This window comes from Galeopterus variegatus, unplaced genomic scaffold (genome assembly GCF_000696425.1).
Source record: "Galeopterus variegatus unplaced genomic scaffold, G_variegatus-3.0.2 Scaffold3588, whole genome shotgun sequence".
NCBI classification, from domain to species: domain Eukaryota; kingdom Metazoa; phylum Chordata; class Mammalia; order Dermoptera; family Cynocephalidae; genus Galeopterus; species Galeopterus variegatus.
In genome coordinates, this window is record NW_007729699.1 from 144979 (window position 1) to 152880 (window position 7902).

General features: G+C 39.5%; 1 pseudogene; it reads right to left on the minus strand.

Moving 5' to 3' along the window:
• The window catches only part of LOC103601097, a 47491-nt pseudogene that overhangs the window by 38358 nt on the left and 1231 nt on the right, over positions 1-7902 (minus strand).

Sequence of the window (7902 nt, forward strand, 5' to 3'; positions counted from 1 at the left end):
TTTTTTTTTTTTTTTTTTTTTTTTTTTTCTTCTTTTTTTTTTTTTTTTTTTTTTTTTTTTTTTTTTTTGGCAGTGGGGGAGGAGGTGAATTTTTATGGTGGTACAACATATATACAGGAAAATACACAAATCATAAATATACACCTTGATGTATTTTCATAAGAGGAACACCTCCATGTACGAAGCACCCAGGTCAAGAAACAACATTTTACCAGTGCAAAAGCTTCCCTTGTAACCTTTCCAGCAACTACCCCCCAAGGGTAACCACATCCTGTCTTCTATCACCACAGAGTATTTTTGCCTCTTGTGAATTTTATATAAATGGAATCATATATTCTCTCTTGTTTTGGGCTGCTTTGGTTCAGCATTGTGTTTAAGAGATTCATTCCTGTTGTATGTTGTAATTTTCACATTCTTATTACTAATTAGTATTTTATTGTATGAACATATCATAATTTGTTTATCTGCTGCATAATTTGTTGGTGGGTACTGTGGACTGGCTGAATTGTGTACCCCAAAGTTCATGTATTAGAAGCTCAATTCCCACTGTAACTGTTGAGGGTGGGAAATCCTATTAAGAAAATTGAAAGGTAGAGCCTTGAAGAGGTGCTTAAATTGTAGGACCATGCCATAGTGAAAGTATTAATAATGGTGGTCAGGGGTGTGCTTCAGAGGGCTTTAAAAGGAGAGCACGTGAGGGCCTCTCTCTCTCTGCTCTGCCATTGTCTGCTATGTGAGACCCCTGCATTGCTGTAAAGCCACCACCAAAGAAGACCCTCAATAGATGTGTTCCCTGGACCTTGGACTTCCCACCCTCCAAAACTGTAAGGAATAAATTTCATTTTCTTACAAACTACTCAATTCCATACATTTTGTTATAAGCAACAGAAACAGACTAATACAATGGGCATTTGGGTAATTTCCAGTTTTCAGTTAATAAGAATAATGCAGCTACATTCTCATTCATGCTTCTTGGTAAACTTATGCATGCATTTCTGTTGGTTATGTTAAGGTGTGGATTTCTGAGTCATAGGTTAGCATATTTTCAGCATTAGTAGTTACCAACAAAGAAATTTTCCAAAGTGATTGTCACAAGAGACACTCTCTCAGCATATGAGAGTTCTGGTTGCTTCACATTCTCACTTGGCATTGTTTATCTTTTCCATTTTAGTTAGTCTGATGCATGTGAGTTGATACTGCATTGTGGTTTTAGATTTACTCTTCCTTTAAATTTATATGAGGTGGTTCTTACTGTTGGTGGTGCTACTATAGCTTTATGTAGTACTTAAGGAGCTAAGTTTATTTACATTCCTTATATAGCTCTCCACTACTTTCAGGACTGGGTTAAAACTCTGTAAACTTCTCTCCCACCATCCTCCTCAGGTGCCTTTACTCAAGTCAACTGAGTATCTGCTGTTACAGCTTTTTCCCCAGATTTTTCCTCTTTCATGCTTTTTCCCCAGATTTGGTCCTTCCTGTTTGCTTTTCTCTCTGCCCCAAATCCCATTCCCTGACATCCCCTCCTAACTCACACATTCAATCCTCGGAACTCAGCCCGAACAGTGCCTCCTCCAGGAAGCCCCTCCTGATGTAGCTGCTCATAATGTGCAAAATAATCAATTTGCTTGTTAATGTCCACCAGTTTTTCAAGGGTAAAGGCAATTTATATGGTTCTCATAACATATGAGTAGTAAATGTTTGTTCAATGAATGAATGAATTAATGAATGAATGAACAAATAAATGTATTAATATGGGATGTCTAGAAATGAGAGAAAATGCCAAGGTTAATCACAGAAAAATTTTTAATAGCAAAAACAATAGTAATGATAATTGATAAAATGTCCCATGTCTCCTTTTGCTCAACTGGCTCAAGTGAACAGTCGGTTCTTGAAATTATAAAGACATTCTTTACTCTGTTCAATTCTAGTGTTGACTGGATGTGAAGAGATGATCCAGGTTTATGCAAAATTGACTTCCTCCAGTCATAGCAGTTACTCAGTAGGACATGGGGAAACTGATTCAAGCAGATGATTCACTACTGGTTTCAATGAGTTGTCTGAACCCTTCCCCAAAGGGCTTGTAGGCAGAGACGTTTGATATCCTTTTGGCAATCTTCAGGTTCAAACATGTTCAAAACAAGATCGATTGCTTGGTATTTTCCTCCAGATTTCCTAAATAGGGAAGCTCTTATAATCCAAAAATCAGCTATAAAACAATAGGCTCCCAGTGGATTATTTGATCCATCTTTAAGTCTCAGAGTACTGTGTTTCTTACCTAATGATAATGCATTGGTTGGCTCCAGACTCCGAAGTACTAACGGATTAATCTGTTGGCCAGACTTATTAAGGAGCATTTGCCAATGTTTGCCAGTGATATCACACTAAAATAGGAAGAGGAAACCTTGAATCCATATCCCAGATGGGGCTGCCAGCTTGGCTTCTCAAACTTCAATCAGAATTGTTTGAGAGAAAATCACCTACTAGTGAAATTCATTCATTGCGGTCATTTTAAGAACATAATAGTATTTTAAAAATCTTGTCTTACTCTAAAATTTAACAGGATGGAGAAATCAACTTATAACCCTATGAAAATGGTTTTGTTAGGGGGAGACAACTCACCCCCACGGTGTCTCTTTCACAAATATAAGCTCCATAAAGGCAGGGAACAGGTTTTCTTCACTTCTGCTTTCCTAATCCCCGGGCCAGGGCTTGAACCTAACAGATGTTCAATAAGTGGTTTGTTGAACAAAATGGCATAGATAACCCATATGTTGATTAACTTTGAAGCATAACTCAGCACATTCTTAAATTTGTAAGGATGTGATTACATGGCATCCAAAGCAGATTTTACTGAGAGGTTTTTCAGGAAAATAGAGAAAAATGTTTACTTTGCACAGCATGCAGCATCCCGCCCCGTGTACTTCCATCACACTCTGTCTCTCTTTTTGACTTTAGACGCTGGATTCCCTCTTCTTCAAAAGCAGAGCTTCCCCCTTATGAGTCTATGTTTTCCAAGAAGTAAAATGTGTACTCATAAGGGGAAATTTTTGGTGGCCCATGTAATGATTTTAGATCATTCCCAGAAATAGCATAATATCGGATCTTTCGGTAAGAAAAAACTATTCCTTTTAATTTTTTTCTTGTTTACTGGCCAGCCATCAACAACAATAACAAAAAGTAAATAAATTTTTTTCTTGATTTTTCTGATTCCATCAGAGAGAATGATTTCAGAATGCTATTAACTCTCCTTTCTTTTCTTTTTTTTCTATGCCCATCTTTTTTCTTTCTTTTCTTTTTGATTTAACAAAGAGAGAACAGGACTCAGGCTCAGAACCTGGAAGAGGCAGTGGTTTCTAGCTAGACTTTAGTAACTTGAATTTTTTCACATTGTATTTATTTTTATAATTACTTTACATATATATAAAATTATACTAGCTTTTATTTTTATGTAAAAATAAAATAAAATGAAAAGTAAAGTAAAATAAAATAAACTTTCCTTTTAAAATAAACTTAAATTCAAAATTAAGTCAATTTAAAGAAAAATAGTAATACTAACTGATAATTGATAACATTAGAAAAAAAGAAAATGGTAACATTTGGGGTTGGGAAAGATGACCTAAAGTCAAATTTGATTTCTTGTTATTGTTGGTGTTAAAAACAAAGTCTGGTATTGTGTGATGGTTAATATTACTCGTATGTGTCAACTTGGTTAGAAATGGTACCCAGATATTTGGTTAAACATCATTTGAGATGTTTCTGTAAATGTATTTTTTTTAGATGAGATTAATATTTAAATCAGTTGAATTTGAGTAAAGCAGATTATCCTCCACAGTGTGGTGTGATTCATCCAGTCGGTTGAAGGCCTTTGGGAAAAGACTGAAGTTTCCTGATGGAGAAGAAATTCTGCCGGCAGACACCCTTTGGACTGTAATACTTCCCTGGGCCTCCAGCCTGCTGGCCTATCCTGAAAATTTTGGACCTGCCAAGCCTCTACAATCATGTGAACCAAATTCTCAAATCTCTTTTTTTCTTTCTCTTTATACACATCTTGTTGGTTCTGTTTTTCTGGAGAAACCAACTAATACATAGTGTTACCTGCATTTTAGAGATGGGGCTCAAAAGGTAAGTGATATCCTCTAAAACATTGTATTTAGTAAGTGGCAGGGCAAGGACTTAATTGTCATTCCAAGTCTATCCGTTATATCAAGTGGCCTTGCGATTACAGAAACTGTTATAGAAGAAAAAGAAGACAAACATTTTCAAACTTCAATGATGGCTTAAGGAAAGAGATCTTTAAGGATGGTGTTACTGAACTGAGCAGGGCAGCCCGCCAGGGAAAGCCAGTCACTGAAGCATGTGTCCTTGCGGTAGAGAAAGAAAGTTGAATTACAAGGCAGCCATTATGAGAAGGCAGGAGATTAGCAGCTCAGATGCACCTTCTCCACCATGGGGAAGGTGGTGCATTTATGAGGAAGTGGTTAGGGGTGATGCAAGGCATGGGGGATCATGCTTAACTTAAGGGATTAAAGAAGTCCTTCAGTGATCTGTGCTGGCACCGGCCGTCTGCATGTTCAGGAGATGGTTGTTCACGTCAACAGGCTCTGGGGGTGGAGCCCTCGCCCTCTGACCTCAAAGGTTAGACTTTCACAAAGGCTCAGTAGAGATGTCTGTAGGCTCAGCCAGCCTAGTCTGGCTTGAGTTGGGCCAAGCAAAACCTCAGTGATCCTGAAAAGAAACCTTAGGCACACAGCTCATAACTTCTGTGTCAGAGGTGTTACTTAAAGGGCAGATAGGAAGAGACAGAATGAGAAGTTAGTTGTGGAAATCTACTGAAAGAGTGAGCAATTTAAACAAGGAATAAACTTTAATAAAAAAACTATGGTTGCAATGGCAGGTCAGACTAAAGCACGTAAAAATGATGTGAAACCCATCCAGCCCAAGAAAGACTCCACATGGGTGTCACTTTCTTGAGAAAGCCCCTGACAGCATGCTCATGCACACGTGCACATGCGCACGCACACATGTGCGCACACACACACCCCAAACACATATCACAAAACCCAGATCCAGTGCTAGTTATATGTTTTTATTCTCAAATGCTTGCCGCCTGAAAATACCCTTGAAACGACCAGTTAATCAGACAATTTGAGTTTACTGCCGCCCTTACAGGGTCTTAGTAGAGTCATAGAGTGGGGAGGACAAAGAATGTTTAGATATTTATGGGGTTTAGGGGTGTAGTTTAAGGTGAGTCTTTCAATTCAGGGGCTTGATTAGGATTGGGTAAGGATTATGATACAATCATTTAGGATTGGTGGACAGAGCAAGTCATGGGTTCCAGGCAAAGCTTCAGAAGAGTCCTGGGGTATAAGCAGTCATTTGATACTATCTACTGAAATATTGAACAGTCTGATTTTCATTTAAATACATTTCTCAGAAGTTCCTGACATGCACAATAAAGTTATTTGGAACTTTTTTCTCCAGAGCAAGAGTTTTCCTGGAATAGAAGAATCACGTTGATGAAGACAGTGACTGCAGATTTTTTTGACGCTCTGAAATACTGAAGCATAATTCAGCAATTGTTACATTCATGAAGAACTAATTGCATTGCCATGCGCAGTTGCTTTTACTGAGAGTTTCAAAGGAAAAATTTAGAAAAAAGCTTTCTCTTAAAGAGTAAAGTCATGCTGATGTAAAGGCAGTGGAATACTAAAGTCATGTCAAGGTAGACAGTGAGTGGGTGTAGGTGGGTTTGGCTCTCATAATGAGGCCCTTGGTTATAAGTGGCATAAAACACAACTCAAACTGGGTCTTTACAGAAAAAGAGATTCTGTTGGCTCATGATACTGCAAAGAATCCAAGTCAGGCTCACACTTTTACATCATATATTATGGGTACACAGTTAAAGAAAGATATATCACTATTTTATTTCTCTCCATTTCTCAACTCTGTTGTCCTCTGGGTTGACTCCACTCTCAGACCAACTCTCCCTACTCAAGGGGAAGATGAAAAATAATGGAAGGCTACTACGTTAGGCAGAGGGATCGAGAACATCTTCTAGAAAGAAGTGAGTAAAACCAGCCATGTGAATACTTAGAGCAAGCCTTCTTGGTAAAAGGAAAAGCAGGGGGCACAGACCCCCAAGTCAGGAATAATTTTGGGGTGTATGAAAACCGTAGGCAGTCCAGTATAAATGGAAAAGGGTAAGCAAAGCAGAGAAATGAGTTAGAGATATTAGAAATTAGAAATGAGACCAGAGACAGAAGCAGGGGTCAGATCACACAGGGACTTATAGGCCTTGGAGAGGAGGTTAGATTTTATCCCAAATATGACAGAAAGACTTTGAAAGGTATTGAACAGAAGCTCAGTTAGGAGGTAAGGGGAGAAGTGGTCATGGTTTGATGACAGAGCCAACAGGACTTGGTAATCGATCATATATGAGGCATAAAGGAAATAAAGAAGCCAAGGAAGGGTCCTAGGTTCACCACTTGAATAAATAGATAATTGTGAGGCCATTTACAGAGGTGGGACACCTGAGGCAGGAGCAGGTTGAGAGTCGGGAGTTCTGGACAAGTCTCTTTGAAATCATTAATAGGCATTCAAGTGATATATCGAGTAGGCACTTAGGTATATGAGTTTGAACCTAGAGGAGAGATGGTCTTGGGATACTCTGAGAGGAAAGAATGGAGATGACACGAGCAGGTTCCAAGGACAGATCCCTGGGGCACGCTCACGTGTGAAGGTTGGAAGGAGGAGATGGGGCAGGCATAGGCGACTGAGAAGAAGAGAGACAAGGTAGAGGCAAATTACAAATGGGATGCTCTGTTGTTTAAAGGGAGTAGTTGCAGAAAGACTGAGAGGTTGAGTAAGGTGAGCTCTCAGCATTGACAAGTGGAAATGAGTACATTACAGTTGAGATCTGCAGAAACCGTTCCCTGTAAACTTCTGTCATTGAGATCTGAAGTCCCCATTTCTGCTAAAAATAGTGGAAGAGGGGGTTAGCAGGCAGTTAAAGATTGCTTCCACTCTTTGGGTTTTTAAGTATTCTCTTTGGGGCTAACTTAATCTCTTTGGAGTAAATAGTAAGTTCAAAGATAAAGCTGCTCATGTTGGTTATTTTCTCCCTCTCTCAAAAGGTGTTTCCTCCACCATCTCATTCTCAAAATGGTATATGGGGCAAAGTGGGGGCCATTGGTCCTTGTTCTTTGCTGATGTTCTTGAGGTGTGGCTCCTGCTGGATGGTCCTCTGGTCCCAGCCCTGCTGTTGAGTTCTCAGTTCTAGAACCAGAAGAGGCACCTCCTTTGGTCCACCAGTGCTCTCAGCTCTTTTGTGGTGCCCCTTCCCAGGGTGGGGAGCATAGGAACTCTGGGCAGCATGAAATCTTCTCAGCAGCCTAATGCAGGTGCCATGCTTGGCAAAGGCATTCTCTCAGGGTATTGCGATTTGCCTGAGCAATGCTGGGAGAAGCAAAAATAAAGCCCCTCCCTAGATCCATTCCAAACCTACAAAGATGTTTCTGCTGTCCATTGCTCCCCTTCACCCTGAGGGGCTTCAGTCCTGAGGGGAGAGGCAGGACAGGACACTTGGTGTCAAGCTCTTTGCCCTGATCTTCTTGTACTTCCTCTTCCTGCTCCAAGGCATCATTCCCTCTTGCCTGTGCATGACTTGATCCTTGGCAGCCAACTTGGCTCTTCATAAGGAATTTTCCAATGTAGAGAAGACCTTTCTCCTGCAAAAAAAAAAAAAAAAAAAAAAAAAAAAAGAGGCCTGGAATTCAATACTACTGTTCTCCCTACAGACTCTAGAAAGTCAACTTTGAGACTCAAGGCTGAGAAATGACTTCTAATTAGCCCTTCTCCCAAAGCAAGAAACCCTCTTTTTTTTTTTTTTTTTTTTTTTTTTTT